The 22545-nt window shown below is 38.2% G+C and overlaps 1 protein-coding gene across 2 annotated transcripts in view; it reads left to right on the top strand.

Moving 5' to 3' along the window:
* Positions 1-19: 19 nt before the first annotated feature.
* Positions 20-22545, top strand: part of LOC148605635 (uncharacterized) — a 32869-nt gene continuing 10343 nt past the window's right edge. The window contains exon 1 of one of the 2 annotated variants that reach the window (XR_015916158.1): positions 20-117. The gene's annotated coding sequence lies outside the window, so the exon portion shown is untranslated. The remainder of the gene's footprint in view (positions 118-22545) is intronic. The other variant, XM_088550483.1, reaches the window with a different exon arrangement.

Raw genomic sequence — 22545 nt, forward strand, 5'->3', positions numbered from 1 at the left:
ACTTTTTTAAAGCATTTGAATTTAAGCTTTATTCTGTACCGATGGTCAGATTATCACTGGTATTAAACTCATGATAGTAATTGCAATTATGATTAACCCAACAAGACGACGGTAGAAGTGAGTAAAATTTTTTCAGTGTATTTTTTTCAATATTCAAAGTGTTGTTATCAAGAGTTCACTCGGTTGCAAGAGTTTTCTATACTATTACGTCCTAAATGTGTCGTATCGGTACAATATATGTTTTTTTTCCTCTACAAAAGATTCATTCAAGAAGTTGCATATGAATCAATATTTAGACCTAGGGTAAGGGACACAAGTCTTAAAAATCATTAGAACACCTGTATTCAGCATTTTATATCGATCTTATGTAAGCATCTAATTAATTTGGATTCATTTTATTCTGTTTCAAACGAAAGCTTGGGAGGCTTTGGTCAAATTTAGTATAATACAAACATATCACTGATTTCATGAGTTATGTCCCTAACCCTAGGTCTACTTCCTTAATGTTTTACCTATGTACAGTGTACCTCTTTCAATTATGCATTTGTAGAACATCCTGATGACACATTTTCTGACAATCTCCACTCAGTGATTTAAACATTAGTACATAGATATTTCAAAATATGTAATGTTGAATAAGCATAACATGTGCATATGAACCCTTTCCAGTTATAGAGGAATTAGTTCTCATATAGGTAATCAATACGAATTTGACCTATGACTTTAGAAGCACCGAGAGCCCGATTTCAATATTTTCAAGATGCTTGCTGTATATTTTTGTGGAATCTGAATATCAATATTCGTTTGAAATACGAACAATAACGAATAACGAATTTCATATTCTTTCAGATAAATCGTCTCAATCATTAAACATGACTGGCTTAATACGTAAAGATTCAGCACATGCCACATTGAAATAATGAATATGTTTAAGTTTCCTTCCCCCTTTTTAATGAAATAAATATAGGGACACTGTCTTCGAAATTATCAAGGCGAGTTGTCATGGGGTTATTAATAAGCTCTGAATGCACGCACGCCTTTATTTTTTTTATTGTTTGGTGGAAGAGATAGTTCGAAATTTGCAAATAATTTCTTTATTCTACAACTTTTAAATATGCAACGTGTAAAATTGTATTTTTTTGGTAATAACCATTAAACTTGATTTATGGAAAACTTCACCACTTGTCTATTTGAGGACCAGTCTAAATTTAAAGTAGAAATTTTCGGAAATAAATTGATGTGAATATGATATTTTTGATGATTAAAGTTTCTAAAGTGTCATCTCTGTCACAGGGCTAAATCGAAATTTACATTCATAGTACCCTATATGACAATTTAGTGGAGCCCAAGTTGCACACCCTAAATGACTATTTTAGTGGAGCCTGAGTTGCTCGCCCTAAATGACTGTTTTAGTGAAGCCCGAGTTGCTCACCCTGAATGACTATTTTAGTGAAGCCCGAGTTGCTCGCCATAAATGACTATTTTAGTGAAGCCCGAGTTGCTCACCCTAAATGACTATTTTTGTGGAAGCCCGAGTTGCTCACCCTAAATGACTATTTTAGTGAAGCCCGAGTTGCTCACCCTAAATGACTATTTTTGTGGAAGCCCGAGTTGCTCACCCTGAATGACTATTTTAGTGGAAGCTCGAGTTGCTCGCCCTAAATGACTATTTTAGTGGAGCCCGAGTTGCTCATACACTTTTGTTAGTTCAGTAAGTAACTTTGTATGTATTATTTTAGTTATTTCATGTTCTTTGCTGTGTGTGTCTGTTTTCCATGTCTGGTATTTGCCCTTGGATAACATTTACTTTTGTTACTTTGTATGTATTATTCTAGTTATTTTATGTTCTTTGGTGTCTGTGTCTGTTTTCCATGTCTGGTCTTTGTCCTTAGATTACATTTGCTTTTGTTACTTTGTATGTATTATTTTAGTTATTTCATGTTCTTTGCTGTGTGTGTCTGTTCCCCATGCCTGGTCTTTGTCATTGGATAACATTTACTTGTGTTACTTTGTATGTGCATTCTTTTAATTTCCTATGGCAAGCCAAAGTGGACAAAAATGTAATATCATTTTCTAATGTTACAAAATATTGATTTTTGTCCACTTTTACTTGCCATAATTTCCGCTAGAATCTTGGTTCCCTTAATCACTCTTACCAGCGCCTGCAGTTAGCAGATATGTTTGACACATTCTTATCTTACTTACAAATAACCAAATGTTGAGTTTTAAGGTGTTGGTTTTTAGCTGTGAGTGAGCAACTTGTTTCATTCTATTGTATAGAAGTATTGGTGAATTTAAATATTTTGAACAAAACCTACGTACGAATAGTTTCTTTGTTTGATAATGTAATAAAGACAATTAGATATTGAATGATACCAAATTTGAGGCGATGTCGATGTGCAGTAGCTGTTACATTCGATGCTACGCGACGTCTTTTGGAAACCCTGATTTACACATACGGCTACCTAATGATATCAATACTGTATATATTGAGATTTGTTATTTACATTGCAACCGTTCTATTAGAGAAGTCAAAAGGCAATGACCTTATAGTTTACAAGAGATATACGGTCACTTACTGTACTTTTGTTGTGACGTCACGAACGTGACTTGTTTTGAAGTTGTCAGGATGTCACCCGCTCCGAATAAAACATTATTTCACTTGCTAAAAGCAAAATATTTATTTAAAATTTTTGTTGCAGTATAGAGACAATAATAGTGCACTGTCTCGTTAAAAACTTTGACATACATATTCGGCTCGAACCGGTAAAATGTCGGCACATCTTCCCGCGGTTCTAAGCCTCTTTCGTATATTAGTTTTATGTTATAGTCTATAAATAATATCGAAGGGAAACACCGCGTTTTGAAAGATTAAGTTACGACAGTCTATGCTTTTTGATGTAAAAAAAAATAGAAATAGTCCGTAAATTTTCACTACGTCCCGGTAGCATCGTCAATAACCTGTTCTTATATAATAAGCGTCTTCTGTTTTATAAACGCTTGCCAATATTGTGCTATATCTGGAAAAAGATCTTAGGAGAGAAATGTGGCAAGAATAATAAATATGTCTCCGTTTTTAAATGATATAGCATGATTCTAACATATAATACAGTACCTGAATGTTGTAAAATTCCCAGGTAATGACATGTGATTGAAAGGAAGTGGAGTAAAGGGTTAAAGCAATGGAATAGAGAATTCGGGTTATTAAAATTAATTAGGCACACGCAGTTAATTAACAAAGCTTAAAATGTGAAATAACGCTTTCTCTCATTCATAGGCTTCATTCACACCGAACGAGCGAGGGATTAAAAAGTTGTAATAAAGTAAAGTAAAGTAAAGTAAATTTTATTTAAAGTCGGCATATATGTACAAATAAAAAAATAACACGAGCATTGAAGTGCTCTTTAACCGACTACAAATAAATAAAAAAAACCATGCATGCACAAACTAAAGGAGTAGAAACAAAGGTTTTCTAGTCTTACAATGCCAGTGAGCAGGTGGCTATGCCTCGCTGATCAGTGATCACAGTAACACCAGAAAATAAAGCATAATAAGTTAGAAACAAAACATAATAAAACAAAGAGGACAACTAAAATATAAAATAAGCATGGGCAACTAAAACTGTGGAGTTTAAAATAAAGGGACAGACAGCAGAGCAAAATGAAACAGGTTTAAGTTTCTCAGGCAGGAGGCAGATCACCATGAAACTTGCATCAACTACAAAAACATTTTTGATCATCGCACCAGCTATTAATATAGTTTTGGTCAAAAGATGTGGTCTCTCTGGCCGAATTTGGTAGTTCGTGCCTCGTACCTGAAAGAATTTTTACCGTATGCTGTAGTTCTGGGCTGGGGTACCACTGCTTTTTTTACATACCTGAAATTATAAGAATTATTTTTTATTTCGACTAAATCTTGTATAAAACAATTTAACAAATTAATTATTTTGAAGATCTCCAAGGTAATTGTGCGCATCCTTCTTGTTTTCAGAGATGGTAATTTTGATTTGTCCAAAATCGAATCATATGTACTGTCACAGTCGTCATAAATAAAACGGAGCGCATTTTCTTGAATTTTCTCAATTTTTGCTGAATTTGTTTCGCTACAGAAGTGCCAGGTCAAAGGGCAGTAGCTAAAATTTGACATAATGAAGGAATAATAAATGGTTAGTTTCCCAACTCTAGTTAACATTTTACCAATACGCTTGAGAACATTTAATTGCCTTGCAGCTTTCTTACATATATTTGAAATATGAGTATTAAAATTTAATTTAAAATCCAAAGTAACTCCCAGTAATTTAACTTCTTCTTCGCATGAAATGGAAATACCGTTTACATCAAAAATAACTTTTTTATCATGAGTTTTCTTCCCAAGAGATATGGCCTGAAATTTCTCTGGGTTTGCCTGCATCTTGTTATAGGAAAACCAGTCAATTAACTGTTTGCTATCATCTTGTAGACATTTAATTACAACATCAATAGATTTATCAGATTTTGACAAAGTGTTATCATCTGCACAGTTGTACAGAGAACAATGTTTAACAAAAAATATATCGTTGATGAAAATATTGAACAAAATAGGTCCTAAAATAGCGCCTTGTGGTACCCCTTTGTAAATATTTTTCATTGAGCTGAGAGTTTGCTTAATTTTTACACATTGTGTTCTCTCAGATAAATAGCTGTTAAGTTAATTTAAAGCTTGTGTAGACAGGCCGTAAGTCTTTAACTTGATAAGTAGTAGATCATGAGGAAGGCAATCAAAAGCCTTAGACAGGTCCACCAGAATAGCAGCAAGATACTCATTTTATCTAAAGCTTTTTGCCAGTCTTCAATCACACGTAATAAAGTTGACTGATATCCAAAACCTGATCGAAAATCGGCCTAATAAGGATTGAAGATAGTGTCAAAATACTTGACAAACTGAGATTCAATAGAATTTTCAAAAATTTTGGAAATGGTTGGAAGGACACTGACAGGCCTGTAATTGCCTTTCTCATGAACACTATTGTTTTTTATGGATTGGGGCTACTTGAGCGACTTTAAGCTTGTCTGGAAATACTGCGGAGGATAGGGACATATTAACTAGGTCGGTAAGGGGGCGAACAATGATAGGTTTAGCATATCTCAGAAGTTTAGGAGATATGCCGTCAATGTCAGTAGCCTTCTTCACATTGATCTTGTTAAGACGTTTCATAACAAAGTCCTCATCCACTTGAGAAAATGAAAAAAATTTGTCCTGGCATTCCGACATATTTCCTTTAATGGCGGTAATTACTAGGATGGGTGTCATCTATGTTTACATCCGTGTTGCCGATGTTTTTGCAACGTTTACAAAGAAATCATTAAATAGTTCACTGACTTCATCTTGATTTATAATTAATTTATTATTATCAGATATTATTGTCTCTTTTTGACATATTCCCCCTTTGTTGGTAAGAAAGGGTTTAACTGTTGACCAGAAGTCAGATGATTTTGGACCACCGTCACAGCGCTCAATAAAATAGGTATTCATAGATTTTTTCTTTAATTTTGTGACATAATTTCTCTGCTGTCTGTATGATTTCCAGTTTTTATCAGATCTTACTTTTTGAAATCTATTATGCAACATGTTTTTCTTATGTATAGCTCTTTTTAGATCTTTATTCATATGAGGAACCTGCTGTGATAAAATTTCTCTCTTTATAAGGTGCATGCTTGTTGGCCACCTTCAGAAACTGTTCATTAAAATTTTCATAAGCATCATTTACATTACTAAAATTTGAAAAGTTAAAATCATAATTTTGTAAATCTAGTAAAAATTCATTTTCATCAAAATTTTTAAAACTTCTACATAATTTAGTTTTAAAAAACTTTTTTGGTAAATCACATTTAAGTTGAACACCAATAAAATTATGCACATCACTTATGCCAGTACCAAAGTTAAAAGTTTTCTTATAAACACACTCTTGATTCATTAAAATCAAATCTATCAAAGATGGTCTGGCATTTTTTGTAAAACAAGTTGGATTTTTAATGATGTTTTTCAGATTGAAAATATCACAGATATCAAAAATAATTGCACCTTTATCACTATCACATTGATCAAAATTAAAATCACCAATAAAAATATAATTTTCATAATTTGCTATAATTTTGTCTAAAATAGAACTAAAATCCATACGGAATTGCTCATCTGTCATGCTGAGCGGTTTGTAGACCCCACAAAATAACCATTTTGTATCTTTTGATCTTATTTCTATACCAATGGATTCAATGTTTTTAAATCATATTTTCGTTCTCTAACACCGGCAATGTCTGATCTCATGTATGCCATTATTCCCCCGCCGAACTGATTTCTATCGGATCTCCACATTGAGTATCCATCGATCTTAACTTGGGCATCTGGGAAAGATTCGTCTATTTTTGTCTCAGATATGAAAAGAATATCGAGTAGATTTTTCCCTAGTAAATCAAGAATATGATCGTGTTTGTTCCGGATGCTATTGATGTTTATGTAACCACATATGAGGTTGCTTGGATTACCTTTTCAGATTGTACAGAGTTCTTCAAAAATGTCCATGTGGTCGTCTGAGTTGTTTATGTTTTCACCGGAAGTTAATAAAGGGAGGTTCCTCAAAGAAAGAATCGCTAAATTGAGGCAATAAACAAGGTTTACAAAACTAACTGTGAGTTATCGGTTTTTCCTTCATATTGTCATATTCCTGATTTGAAATGTTTAGGCATTTTGTGTGGTGCCAGTACCAACATTCTTCACATTGCAGCCTTTTTTTTCTTTTTCTTTGCTGGTTTGGCGCAAACTTTGCAAAGATTTTTGTAGTTTGGTCCCGGGTTACTGGCTACATCTACGCTGAGGCAAAGGAGTAAGATGGAAAGGCCGTTTCGAAAGTTTTTATTTGCTTTTATTTTGTTTGTGATGTCAAGGTCGGCCATATTTGGTTTACCGTCAGGGTATAGTTTTTTCAGCGCATAATCGTTTCTTGGTAGTAAAAATATGTTTGTGCATGCATAAAATCCCAAGTCTTCTGGTTTTATAGCTTTGGTGAGAATTAAAGAGTTCTGAGGTGGCTGGAAACGAGTCAAAAACCCCAAAAATATGTTGTAGTGGACTGTTGACATAAGACACAAAGAAAGTTCGTACGTTCTAAATATTCAATTTATTTAAACATATTTTATTGTCAAAGACAATTGGATTAGACACAAGTTGTACAACTTATCAATGCCTTCTCCTAATATATACATTTGAATAATACATACTTATGACATTTACAATAAATAGTATTATTTACGAAGTTACTATAGAGACAAACAAATATGTAGTGACCCATGAACATAGATGCATGCACTGGGGATTAAGCATGAATAAAATTAGACAGAGATATCGAAAAATATTTACTCAAATTGAATGTATTATGTTTAAATAAGTTATCAGTTGATTTTTTCAAGACACACATGCATCAATGTTGCAGAGGAACATGATTAAAATAAACACAAGTAGTGTTCACGAAATACCCTACGAGCTGAATGTAACGACATTATATTACTCACGTGAAAACCGCCTAGTAGCTTCAATGAACGTTTGAACATTACTAAAAATCAATGAATTAAAACTCGTAACTAAAATTATCATCTCCAAAAAGCAGAGTGCTGAGACAAATATTTGTTCCTAGACCAGTCAAATTTTGAAAAAGCATGTTTCGTTGGACAGTAAAATTTGAACAGACGAGAAAAAAATGTTCAGCGTCTTCTGTCAAAGCTCCACAAAATCAGCTTTTATCAAAAATAATATGTGCTCTAAATAAGTTGTTTTTCAAAGCACTACACTTATTTCTAATTCGTGCACGAGTCAAATTCATGAATCGTTTTCCAATGAGGTAAAACGGTGATGGCCTATTATTAGCATTGTTATCACGATATTTTAATTTTAAACGTAATTTAAATATACCAGAAGATGGTGATTCTCGTAAGGAGATATCCAAATTGTTCCATAGGCTCAATGTAGCTGGCAAAAATGACTGTTGATACAATGAACGTCTAGTTGGAGGGATGCTATAATTTCGGTTATTGCGTAAGTTATACACTGGTATCTCAGATACTAATGGGGGAAGTAAATCTGATAAATATTCAGGACAATGTCCATCAATCATATTATACAACAAAAGAAGCTTCTTTTGTTCTCTTCTATCTTTTAATGTTTCCCAACTAGTCTCGATAAAGTGAATCTCTACTAGCATATGATGTTAAACCCATAACTATTCTGGCTGCTTCAAGTTGGATTTTCTCAATTCTATCTGAATTGACTAATCCACAATTATCCCAAACTTCGCTAGAGTATTCTAGAATCGGTCTTATGAATGTAAAGTAAATCATCTCGAAGAATTCTCGATCCAGCTTAAATTTTAATTTACGTAATACATTGAGTTGCTTAGAAGCTCTCTCAATTAGAATATCTATATAATTTGTCCAGTTGCAATCAGAGCTAAATACCAAGCCGAGATGTTTCTGTAATTCGACTGGTTGTATGATAGAATTATCAAATGTAAAAACAATATTAGTAGCTCTGTTGTAAGTACTAAATACCATAATGTCAGTTTTATCAGGATTTAGCTTTACCAGCCATTCACTAGACCATATAGAAATATTTTTTAAGTCCATATTAGTCATATTGACAAGTGTCTCCTCACCATTGGCTACATGACCAATAAAAATGTCATCTGCTAATAATCTACAAACCCCAATCATACTATCAGATATGTCATTAGCATATACAAGAAAAAGAAGAGGTCCTAATACAGATCCTTGTACACCAGCATACAATGAGCCTATGGTTGATTTTCCATCCATGAGAACAACCCTTTGTCTTCTAGATTCTAAATAACCATAAAGCATCTTTAATAAATTACCCTTGTTACCATATCGTTCTAATTTAAAAATCAACCCCTTAATCCAAACACGGTCAAAAGCCTTCCTAACATCGCAAAACGTAATGCAAGTTTTTTACAAGAATCTGAAGACACCAAAAGTTCATGATAAAGTTCAATGAATTGATGTACTGTGGAAAGACCAGGTAAGAATCCCGACTGAAATTTATAGATAAGATTATTGAGAAATAAATGGTTAAAAATAGGTTTATAAACTATCTTTTCTAAAATTTTACTTGTGCAACCCTAACAAAGAAACTGGTCTATACCTTTGATTTGTCTCCCTTTTTATACAGGGCAATAACATGTGCCAATTTCCAATATGATGGAAACGTATTCAGTGAAAGGCAAACTGCAAACCATTTGACATACTTCTTTCAAATGTAAGTCTTACATACGCGTGAAACCCTATTATGGTGCTTGTAAGTCTTAAATAAGTTTTATGAAACGCTGTCCTGGTCGTTAATACTAAGTTGGTCATGGCATTTTAGGTGTTTGCTCGATTTTTGAAATAATGTCACAAGTACATGTACCAAAAAGGGAAAAGCCACTTACGAAGTTATTTTTTAATTGATAAAGTAGTATTTTTATATTCAATTCTCTTCTTGTTGTGGTTTGTCAATCCCATCCATCACGTATATTATTTTTGTAGGCAAAGTTTGTAAAACCGTAATAGCCTCGACCATGTTGTTTCACAGCCTCGTCTGGTGATTGGCTCTATCACCGAAGAGGCGGTATTACTGTATAATCCCTAGTAAGGACTTTATTTGGCGATGGTAAATATCAATGTGGCATGACAAAAGGGGAAATGTGGACGGGAAATATGGTAATTCTAAATAAATTTATGCAATAAAAGAGCTTCATAATCTATAAAAAAAAATATATCACGCAACAAATATATTGAAAACAAAATTAATATCAAGAAATACTAAATATAATTTTAGAAAACAATGGGTCAGATATATATTAAACCTAATACTAACAACCTTGTAAGACCAAATTCTGATATTATCAATAGCTTATTGATAAATATTAGTATACAAAGCAAGAGAACAGAGTGATAAAGCTCATAGTCAGGAATATTTTTGGGGCCTGAATTTGAACATAAAATATGTCTGACAAGCGGTTATTTAAACGGTTCTCGGTAATGAACGCAACGTTATGGATGAAAAAAAAACTGTGTGCTATAACGTACAAAATTTGCGACAGCTGGTACACAAAACAACGGGGTTGATTGTGACTTGCAGTTTATAGAGAAAACGATAGTTATAAAAAAAAATTAAAAGTTGAAATTATTTACAATGTAAATTTGAAGTGCTGCAAATACCATTTATCATTTATATGTCATATAATGATAAACGATACTTGCAACACTTCAAATGACTTAAAGAATAGATGTATTTGTCAACACATTTGTCTTCTATGTGTATATAACACTAAACAAAATTAATGAAAATAAATTACACACTAGGTTACAAGTTAAATGATACAATATAATGTAATAAGCGCGTATATTACACTTAATGGCTAGGTTCAACATGCTAAAATGTAGGACAAAATTTAATAAAATTTCGCATAGAAAATGTGTATATCTTCAATATCTGTAAAAACACATCGCAAAGTTTGAATGATATTGGATTGATACTTTTCTTAGTTCAGATTAAACAAAGTAGGTTGGTGTCATTTTGACATATACACCATTTCCGTTCACGTTATACATGTATTTATCCTATGTTAAGTCAGTTGGCTGCTGATGGTCCTTTGTTCATTTACATAATGTATACTCAGTTTATTTCTGTTTTGACAGGTGACTCAGCCCTTTATGAACTCATTTAATGTGTGTTTGTATATTTTTTTCACAATGGCAATAATTAAAAGGGAAGGGTTGTGATCACGTCAAAGTACTTTAGCACAGTCACATTTCTGTCCCCTGTATGTATTCCTTCGTTTTCACTTTCAGTTTACATTTATGTTGCTGAAGTATATAGGGCCAACTATTTCGCTGTGTATAAAGTTGTTTTGGTTTTGGGGCCAGCTGCTGCCTGCTCTGTGGTATGAGGGTTTCCTCGTCATTCATTGAAGACCAATGGGTGGCCTTGGACTGACATATTTAATCCCAGTGGAGTTGTTGTCTCTTTGATATATTCACCATTTCCATTCCCTTCATAAAGAATGCATTCCCTAAGGGTAACGGATGGATTGGCGAAATCGAGCGTCTACTATAATTGACCTGCTTTTACTGTTGGTGACACGTGTAAAACAAGAGTAAGACCTCAAAAAAGAGGCGCTATCCTTGTGACAAGCCAAATAATTAATAATTAGTTTTTAGCTAAGTGCCCCTCCTCAAAAAGGCTGTCCTATAATTTCTGTGAAAACGATCCCATCCCAGCTTTTAGAGCTAATACATGTAACTACTCACCAAAGTTGAAAGGAAAATAGTTCAAAAAATGGATGCGACACTCAAGCGACCTGCTATGATGAATACACGGGCGCGCAGACTGGTCTAAAATATTAGAAGCCTGCAACTGATTGCTTGGGTATAGGTATGTTCATGCCTATTTACGAGTACATTTTATTTATTAAAATATGATAAGATTATATCGAGAAGTATCATTGAATATAATAAATAATTGATAAATTTGTTAAGAGATCTTGCTTCATTTATCTTAATAATTTGTAAAAAAAAAATAGGAAGTCTTCTACTTACCTCATATCAAATGAAGAAGTAATGACATTGATAGTAGATTCTATAAATAACCTCTTGTCAAGTCCTTTAATTTCACTTGTAATTGGCCATCCTGTGACATCATTAACATCAATTATTTCATTTTTTTAGAAAGTTCTATTTAGTAAGGAATGCAGTATCGTAGTCCTCGCCCAAAGTTGTTCAAAAGTATGAGCGACGGTCCGTTGTTGTTAAATGATTCTTTCTTTTTTGTTCAATTCATACTTTATCTCTTCTTGCTGAAGTTTCTGGATATCTTCAATCTCGTTGTACCTGAATGATATGTGTCTTTGTACTTCTTCATCAATTTTCTTCTCAATAGCCCCTTACTTCCTTAATTTCTTTCTGTGCAGCGGTCGTGATGTTCCTTCCCTAAATACTGGATACCCCTGCTTCAAGTTTCTAAAGGCAAGTTTTTAATTCTGAAACTTGATTTGCTGCAATTTTCTTTTGCTATTAGCAACCGTCTTTATATCAGAAAACGTGTGTCCTGTATGGGTCGTGGTTACACATATTGGGCATTTATGGACTTTACAACCAGTACAAGCATAAGTATATCTATTTGTATGGTCCAAAGGCATAGTGTTTGGGGATATATGGGTTTTTACTTTACGTTTTAGTTCGCTTTTGAATTTTGATAACGAATCCAAATATCTTACTGATTGGTGTAGTTTTTTCCAATGTCTTATCGTAGAGGGAATAAATAATTCAACTGTTATAGAAAGTCTACAGAAGAGTAATATTATATCTGAACCATTTCTTAAGGAATAGTTAGTAGTACTTTGAATTTTTCAGGAAGTAAATAACACAGAAATTGAGGTGCAATTTGGTTGTTAATTGTATACATCATTTGGAATTTTCTTTTCTCGCATCAGTTGCAATTCTAGCTGCTTCAAGTTGGACATTTTGTAACTTATTCGAATAAACTATACCACAGTTGTCCAAAACTTCACATGCATATTCTAAAATTGGCCGTACGTAATCTAGATACAGTTTTTTTCTAAAGTATTCCTACAAATTTTATATTTAAGCTTTCGCATCCCGTTTCATAGCATTTTTTATGATGTTGTCAATGTGAGTATTTCATTTGCCAATTTAACTAAATGTTACACCTAAGTGTTTTTGAGAATCAACAATTGGAATTGCTTGATTATTGGATTTAATGTTAATATTAGGTATAATCATGTTCGAAATCATTAAAACTTCCGTCTTATCCGGATTACATGTAAACGTCATCAACAACTTATTAGACCAGTCGTCTAGTTCAGCAAGATTATGATCTATGATAGATTTAATATGTACAAGATCAGTACCAGAAACTCAAAATTATGTATCGTCTGCAAAAAGTCTTGTCAATTAGCTACTCAGATATATCGTTTATAAAAATGATGATTAATAGAGGCTTAGCACAGATCCTTGTGGAACTCCAGCTGAGATACCGCAAACGGGGGACTTTGTATTTTTATTACAACCATGTGTTCCCTGTTTTCAGGATAACTTTTAAACCATTCAACAGATCACCAGTTATACCGTATGATTTCAAATTAAGCAGTAAACCTTTATGCCACACCTCTTTCAATCGCTTTCGAGAAGTCACAAAAAAACTAAACTGTTTGTTTTTTTTAATCCATTAAAACAGATTCAAACACACATCAAAATAAATTAAAATTCATATTTTTATTAATCCAATCATGGCCCCTCAGGGGACATATATTTACATTCAACATTGATATACATCAGATGACAATAATAATCATCACACAATAATAAAATATATGGTATTCACATAACACAATACATGCATCTTTTGTATATTTTTAGTCTAGTTAAGTTGAGAGAACGAAGTTAAAGTTTTTCCAACATTAAATGTGTCCAGTGACAATGGACAGACTTCTAGCTGTCTACGATAATCATTGTTGTTTTCTTTTTTTTCTTGTTTAATCAAAGGACTTTTGTAAGAGAGTATTGTCGGTCCATAAAGGACACCAACGAGCGATGCTCAATGTTACATAATTATTATTCATTAGAATTATTGTATTCCTCCTCGTGTCCTATTTCGACCAAAAAGACTCATTTGCTTATAATATAAAACAAAATATTTGGAAGAGTAATCAAAGGAACCAAGGTTATAGCGGTAATCAAAAGAATGTAATCCAGGCACAAAGACCAGACATAGAAAACAGACATACACAACAAATAATATAAAGTAATTAAATCATGCATACATAGTAAAAAAAGCTAATGAACAACTCGGAATCCACTGGGAGCATGGGCCAGGTGCATAGGTAATTAAAGGTTTGTGACGTTGAGTATTTTCAGACCACAGTGGGCACCAATGGACGGTGCTCTAGGATATGCATAATTCATTAGAATCATTACATTCCTCCTCTTGTCCAAATGTCCAATGTAGACCAACAAGACATGTCGTACCTAAAGTGTATAAATCAATGTCTACCGATTGGTTGATTGTATTGTCTGTCTGCAGGGGACATAAAGGGTCAATACTTATATTAAAGATATGCATGTTATCAATCAAAAGTCTGCTTTCCTCTTCATGTTCCCCGCAGACCTACAATACTTGAAGTACCGGTACCTATATTAATATTTAAGGAGAACATACATGTAGGTAGGCAAATCGAAAAATACCTCATGAATACCCATGGACAAGCTCATAAAATTACTGTTTTTAAATTTGAAAAGATTCACTAGTTATCATATTTTGTAATAAATTCCCCGAATATTTTTAGTAAACATACATTTTCATATGCCATCAGGCCAAAAACATTTTGCTTAGAACACTTGAAAATGAAGTGATTTTCATCTTCAATTTCGCCCCAATTACACTGGATACAAAGCCTGAGGTGTGGAAGAATACCCTGGTATCTGCCTCTTTCTATTTCGGGGTGGTGAGAAGGCATTCTGATTTGCAGATACTTCTCATGAGCTAAAAATTACTGATGATGTTGAGATACTTTTCATACCCAAAATTAGATTTGAATTTCAAAAAGGTTCTCAGTTTACAATTCTTTGTTGCATCATTTTTCAAAATTTGGATGTATGCATATCTCAAAAGTCTTTAAATTAGATTCAGCTGAATGAATACAAGCCACTCACGGGAAGCTCATACATTCCACTTCCCAAGAAGCTGGCAGCAAAGAAGGCTATCGTCAACGTGCAGAATAAGGATCAAGAGTGCTTCAAATGGGCAATCCTCTCGGCGCTCCATCACAAGACGGTGGATCAGAAGAGTAGTCATCGGGTTAGCCAGTACGCGAAGTGGGCGGACGAGCTCAAGTTTGATGGGATAGACTTGCCGGTCTCGCTCCAGGCAATCGATAGGTTTGAGAAGCTAAATGAGGGGATGAAGGTCAACGTATACGGATTCGATGAGGGGAAGGAAGTAGGGACCTTGAGGATTTCCGAAAGGGATGATGACGGAGCGCAGCACGTGGATCTCATGCTGCTGGCTGATGCTGAGACGCGACACTACTGCTGGGTGAAGAACCTATCGCGGCTCTGTTCGACGCAGGTAACCGATCACGATGGGGAAACTTACTTCTGCCGCCGATGCCTGAACCATTTCACCCGGCAAGATCTCCTTGACCAGCACATGGAGTATTGCGGTCAGAAGAAGGCGGTGAAGATCGAGATGCCGGGAGAAGGAAGATACGTCAACTTCCAGAACCACATCCGATCGATGAAGGTTCCATTCGTCGTCTACGCAGACTTCGAGTGCTTCACCACCAAGGTCGAGCCTGAACCGGCGAAGGCTGGCGTAGACGGAATCGTGCAGCTGCTGGAGCGAATGATGAAGACCACTCTCCAGAAGGTAGAAAGGGGGAGCCCTCCAATTCCCATACCAAAGTCCTGCAGAAGCACGTACCATCGGGGTTCTGCTACTACATCAAGTGCTTCGATGAGACGGTATACGTCAAGGAGCCGGTGATCTACACCATGCAGCGGGAAGGGGAGGACGTGGGTCAGATCTTCGTGGATCGGCTGACGAAGGATATCCGCGATATATATCAGCAGAACGATTTCAAGGAGCCCATAGCGATGACGGAGGAAGATAAGATCGCCTTTGCGGAAGCTACCAAGTGCTTCATCTGCGACCAGGAGCTTGGAGAGGATAGGGTGAAGGACCACTGCCACTTCACGGGTAGATTCAGGGGGGGGGGGCTGCGCACAATGACTGCAATCTGAACTATCAGGCGCATAAATTCATTCCGGTCGTCTTCCACAATCTGGCAGGCTACGATGCCCATCTCTTCATCAAGGCACTGGGTGCTAGTGAAGGCAAGATCGACTGCATCCCCAACACGGAAGAGCGCTACATATCTTTCACCAAGAGCGTAGAGGTCGGTGAATATGAGGATAAGAAAGGGAAGATGGAGAAGCTCTACCAGCACCTGCGATTCATCGATAGCTTCAAGTTCATGGGGGCAAGTCTGCAAAAGCTGGTAGAATCTACGCCGGCCGATGCCTTCACCAATATGAAGAGGGAATTTGGAGCCAAGCCGATGGACCCCGAACTCTTCAAGATTGGGCACTTTGAATCGGAGAATGGGAGAAGCATCACCTTGTGCGAAGTGATCGACCGGGAAAAGCTGAAGCATATCGTCACGCACCCGGAAGACAACGAGTTGGGGAGTCGATATATCAAGGGGAAGAAGGTTGATAAGGATGCTCAGCTGACGCTCTTGCAGGATTACTTGGCCCGCACAAATGCCTTGGGCGAGTGCCCGATGCGATATTACCAGCGCCATGGCTTTGGGAGGTACTGGTCCGGCGAGAAGATCGGCCTCCAGAATATCAGCCGCCGCATCCGGCATACCCTCTGCGCAGATCAATTGATTGATATCGATATGAAGAATGCGCATCCGACTCTGCTCTCCTGGTATTGCCACGAAAATGGCATCTCGTGCACGGGGCTCGACGCATATATCGCCGACATGGAGAAGCTAATCGCGGACCTGATGGCCTACGAGGGAATCAAGCGCGATGACGCAAAAACCTACTTGCTCGCCATTATCAATGGGAAGATTGTCAAACTCAAGCATGACGCACCGACCTGGCTCAGAGACTATTATGGGGGAATGAGGGAGATCATGGAGGAAGTGATCAAGCTGAATCCTGACTTGCATAAGCTTGCCTGCGAATCCAAGGAGAAGAGGGGGACGGACTACAATATCGAGGGCACAACCGTGAATTACGTCATGTGCTCCCTTGAAAATAAGGCTCTGATGGCAGCTTTCGACTACCTGACCGAGCAAGAGATCGAGGTAGGGGCACTGGTATTCGATGGGCTTATGATTCATAAGAAGGGGGTTCCGCGCTCCAGGCTGTCCGAAATTCTCAAAGGTTGCTCTCAGAGGGTGAAGGAAGTCATCGGGGCTGATATCACCTTCACAGTCAAAGAGATGGATGAAGGGTATGATATTCCTACCGCGGCGACGGGGCAGAGGAGCCACCACTCGGATCTGCCACTACGCAAAGGCGTGTACCCCTACGACTATATGGATAGGTTCGAGAGGCTTCAGGAAACCCAGCTTCCACCCAAGGAGGCCTTACGCGCACGCTCAGAGGGCCTGGGGGGTCTTCGGATGTAAAACCATGCGCGAATATCACGATCTCTATCTCGAGACTGACGTGATCTTGCTCGCCGACGTATTCGAGAATTTCCGCGAAATCTGCATGAACAACTATGGTCTCGATCCGGCACACTACTACACCGCGCCAGGGCTAGCCTACGACGCGGCACTCAAGGTCAGCAATATCAAGCTTGATCTCATCACCGACCCCAATATGCTGCTCATGATTGAGAAGGGGATTCGTGGGGGGTTGACCATGGCTTCCCAGAGATACGCCCGGGCGAATAATCCCTACGTGCAAGACTTCGACCCTAGCAAGCCGACCAACTATCTGATGTATCTGGACGCCAATTCGAGTGGATCGACCCCTTGGAAGTCCCAGACCTCAGCATGCTCGGCGAGGAGGTTGAGCAAATATATATCTTGGAAGTGGATCTCGAATACCCCAAGGAGCTCCACGATCGTCACAACGACTATCCCCTGGCGCCTGAATCCATGGTAATCAATGGAGTCAGGAAGCTGGTAGCCAACCTCCACGATAAGCAGAAATACGTGGTTCACTACGTAAATCTGAAGAAATACCTTGCCCAGGGTCTGAAGCTGAAGAAGATCCATCACGCCATCCGATTCAACCAGAGCCCATGGTTGAGGGGATACGTAGAGAAGAATACGGCTTGCAGGGCGGCGGCATCCACCACCTTCGAGAAGGACTTCTTCAAGCTCATGGTCAACTGGAAGACCATGGAGAATATCAGCAATAGGGTGGACGTGCGACTGGTCAATAGCGAGAAGATCGCCCGGAAGCTGGTGGCCAAACCCAACTTCAAGCGCAGGACGGTCTTCAGCGAGGAATTGGCTGCCGTCCACATGCATCGCACCAAGCTGGTCTTCGATAAACCCATCTACCTAGGATTCTTGATCTATCGAAGACCCTGATGGCCGACTACGTCTACGATCATCTCAAGTCCCGGTATGGCGACCGACCCAGCATCTGCTACTCGGATACGGATAGCTTGATCTGCGATATCCAGACGGCAGACGTATATAAGGATATGGCGGAGAGCGTGCAGCAGTGCTTCGATACGTCCAACTATCCTCCAGACCATGCCTCCGGGATCCAGGCCGGCGTGAATAAGAAGGTGATCAGAGGTCGGACGATGCTTTGATCCATCCTCTCTCGTGCCGTGGGATCGGTGATGCCGTCAAGCTGGTTGAGCATAGCCTTATCGCAGACGGAATTTCGCAAGGCCGTGTCCTTGTGCTTGGCATAGCAGAGGTAGTGATGATAGGCGGCCCGATCGACTCGATTGACGGGAATCGACCAGGGCTTGGGGGTGCCGTCTGCATTCAGACGCTTCTGGAGGTTGGTACCTGGACCGGTGAAATTGTGGCCGGGCAGATGCATTTCGACCGGCAGTCGGTTGATGAGCGTATTCATGATCCCAGCGCCCTTGGAGGCGACGAACTGAGATTTCCTCGATCCACACACGGCGCAAAGTCTGCCCCTCCGCTTCCGACCATTGCTGGTGACGACCTCGAAGCGGCTGAGCGTCTCGGTGGGTTTCTTACACTTCAGGCAATATATCGTCATTTATATAAATGGACGTTGATGACCTTTCTTACCATGCTTCTGCGCCCACCAGGAGCAATCACTTCCTTCTCCCGCAGCGATCAATTCGTGGTCTGATCGTCGGCAAGTCGGACTGCGACAAGACTACGCTGCTGAATAACCCCCTCCTGCGCTCGGAGTGGTTGGACTACGTCTTCGGCAAGTCGCTGCATCAGCCCATCTACCAGCTCTTGCGAGCAGCACTGGAGAAGGGTCTGACCAAGGAAGGCATTCGGGAGCTTCTCAGCGTGCAGGACGAATATCCATTGCTAGATCTCGTCGCAGCCCTGCCTCATGGACCTGGTGGCATCGACGCCTCCTTCTTCGAGCATGCCGACGACGTACAAGACCCTCGAGATCTGGATTCCACGCGCAAGACCCTCATGGTCTTCGACGACTTGATGCTGAGCAAGCAGAATATGTGCGAGGACTACTACGTGCGCGGTCGTCACAATAACGTCGACTGCTTCTACCTCGCCCAGAATTACTTCAAGCTCCCCCGGCAGACGATCAGGGAGAATGCCAACTTCATCTGCCTCTTCCGCCAGGACGATCGAAATCTCGACCATATCCATCGCGACTACTGCACGGACCTCACCACCGCTCAGTTCAAGACCTTATGCGAGCGATCTTGGGCCGAGCCTCACGGATTCGATCTCACCAGCTCCAAAGCCGCCGGAACGTACTGATGTAAATTAGACGAATTTTTCGTAATCGAAGATAAATGATGAATCCGATGAATAAAGACTATCTCTTGACCCGGTTCGTCGAGCTGATCATTCCCTGGAAGGATCTCTGCCGCAAGTGCTCCCTCGAGCATCGTCTCAAGCAGTTCGAGGATCTCGGGCGATGCTGGTGTGGAGTGGATGATCCGCAAGTTGGTCAAATGTGGCGATCTCTGCCAGTCCTGCATTTCCCAGCGTCTGCAAGACGATCTGGAGGAGTGTGGTGAATGCGAGTGCGCGTGCAGACACGAGATGGAAGAGGGAGCGTGCTCGAAATGCGGGGTGGTGTGGCTCGAGCCTCGCTTAATCCAGGATGACGTTGAGACACTGGGAAAGTATTATACCAGACCTCGTCCCCCACCCCAGCCCATATGCGGTCAAATGACGACGAGAGGGCATCCATGCCCGCTTCCCCGTGGGCGAGATAAGGACGTATGCCAGAAGCACTTCAACCTCTCTCTGAAGGCACGCTGCCAGCGGAAACTGAAGACCGGAAAGATCTGCCTGAAGACTTGCCCTCAAGGAGCTATCGCTTGCCGCCGCCATATACGCTCGAACGCTCCCCCAATCGCCCCCTAAAACGCTCCCCCAATCGCCTCCCAAAACGCTCCCCCAATCGCCTCCCAAAACGCTCCCAAAACGTCTACGCTCTCTCATGCTCAGAGCTTATCGCGTGGGCAGCTAAGTACGGTAAGTGGTGGTAAGATCGTCTGCCTTTTCGGATGCTCCTGGGCTCCTGATATGTACCTATAGTTAAATTTCAGAAGGATAAATCTGATATTAAATCATAAAGAAAAAAAGTTATTTTTTCGGTATATTTTGGAATAACCTCAATACCCAGGGTGCACACTTGAAAATAATCTGCTAAGCAGGTTAATTAGTGTTCATCACGAGGTTGAGGTTATTTCAAAGTAGACCGAAAAAATATACCAGTCATTCCTTAAGATAATATGATTTTAGGCTATGCCTACGATGGACGGAGCTTATTTTTTTTGTTTACGGTGTACCGTCATGTTGCTAGAATAGGTAGAAATAAAGACAATAAATAAATAAATTAATTAATTAAAACACCTTGAAACGTGCATTTCCTACTATTTTAAGTTTTGGTCTTTTGTTTCTACCCACCGCTATGGGCGAAGTCTCATTCGGTGAGGAGAATGTGTACATGTGTGATACTTTCTTCTAGGAAAGCTCAATACATTTATACACATCTGAAAATTTCCAAATTATTATTAAATATCATTTAAAATCATTTAAATAAATGAATAAATATAAAATCGTATCCATCGACGTATTGAAAGACAAAAAAGTGCATCTGCACTTGCCAAATCGTTATTTCCGTGTCGATAATTTTCGACTTCGTCTTCTAGTCTTACATTATACATGTATAAGACGTCGCTGACCCTCCGTCCATATAACAATTAATATGGTATAGTGCTTCTGTTTATTCCATTTCGAAAACAAACAATTTAATGATACAGGTACAAGTTTTATTTCTAGATATTTTGTCTCATCATATTTGAATTTGATCCTTTACATTTCACTCGTTGTCATTAAAGTAGATTTGTAACGGAAAGGTTTGAAACCAATAAGTAGCTTAATGTTTGTCATATAATTTAACAAAAGTAACAAATTCTCATAGACCAAAATTTTTAAATCGACTATGGCGTCACCAACTCGTATTTTTTTTTTCATTTTGAAATCAAATACTAATACAATTATTGTATACAGTGTGGTGAGAAATTTAATATTTTTTTCCATTTTTACAACCAGCTGAGTAACTAACATTTTTTTATAAATAAAAAAAAAGGTTCAGTGTAACAGTTTTTGAAACATTTATTGCTAACTTTTTTTTAATATGTATATTTTCATAGGTGGATCCAGATCCAGAGTAAGGGGGAAGGTAATAAACTATAGGTTCTGTTGCTACTCTGTCAGATATAGTTGCTGTACACATTTCTGTTACCCTTTCAAATATAGTTACTGTATGCACTTATGTTACCCTGTTAGATATCGTACCTATATGTATCTGTATTTCGTCACTAAAGGTACTTCTATTGCCTTGTCAGATATCACCCCTTTATGTACTTATGTTACTCTGTCAGAAATCGTCGCTATGTCAGAGTACTTCTGTTACACTTACAAATACAGTGTTATATGTACTTCTGTAACACTGTCAAATATTGTCACTATAGGTACTTCTTTTAACCTGTCATATATCGTCGCTTTATAAATTAGATATTGTTACAGTATATACTTTTTTACTCTGTCAGAAATTGTCACTGTAGGTATCTGTTACTCTCTCAGAAATTGTTACTGTAGGTATCTGTTACTCTCTCAGAAATTGTCACTCTAGGTGTCTGGTACTCTCTCAGTTTACATCTCCGCCGCTCTCAATAAAATGACTTCTTTTTTTAATGGGACGGGAATTTCAAAATCAGGATTTTTTCACTTCAGTTTCTTATACTTAGGCATTATAATATACAAATCTTTCAATTCTTGGTAACCAAAATAATGTTTCTTCTCTGAAACTGATGTGGCTATGGATTTAGAACATGTCTATACACTTAAAAGATAAAATTGGGCCAGCAAATATCTGGTAAGGAGTAAAAAATAAAAAATAAAATACTCCCATCCACCACATATTTTGTGGTGAGGGTTGCATGAAATTTACTTGGCCTAAACAAAATATGGCTTTGTCAGTAGCCAGGAATTATTGAAGAGCTGCTTCTTTTATTCTAAACCATACAGAGTACGAGAAAGTCTGGGGCTTACGCAGGGAAGCAGCCCACGTCACAATCAAATATGCATGGCCAATCTAGAGTCTATATCCCTTTAGCACCCCAACATATACCAATTAGGCGAGAGGCAATCTATGAGTAAATTCATGATTGTATATTATATCTAATTACAATTCTTTCACATTTATATAGAAAATAAGGGGTGACAGTGACAACCTTGGAGTATTTCTCGTATGT

Source organism: Perna viridis, chromosome 10 (assembly GCF_037379345.1).
Source record: "Perna viridis isolate PV_CMFRI_1.1 ecotype Kerala chromosome 10, ASM3737934v1, whole genome shotgun sequence".
In the NCBI taxonomy this organism is placed as follows: Eukaryota; Metazoa; Mollusca; class Bivalvia; order Mytilida; family Mytilidae; genus Perna; species Perna viridis.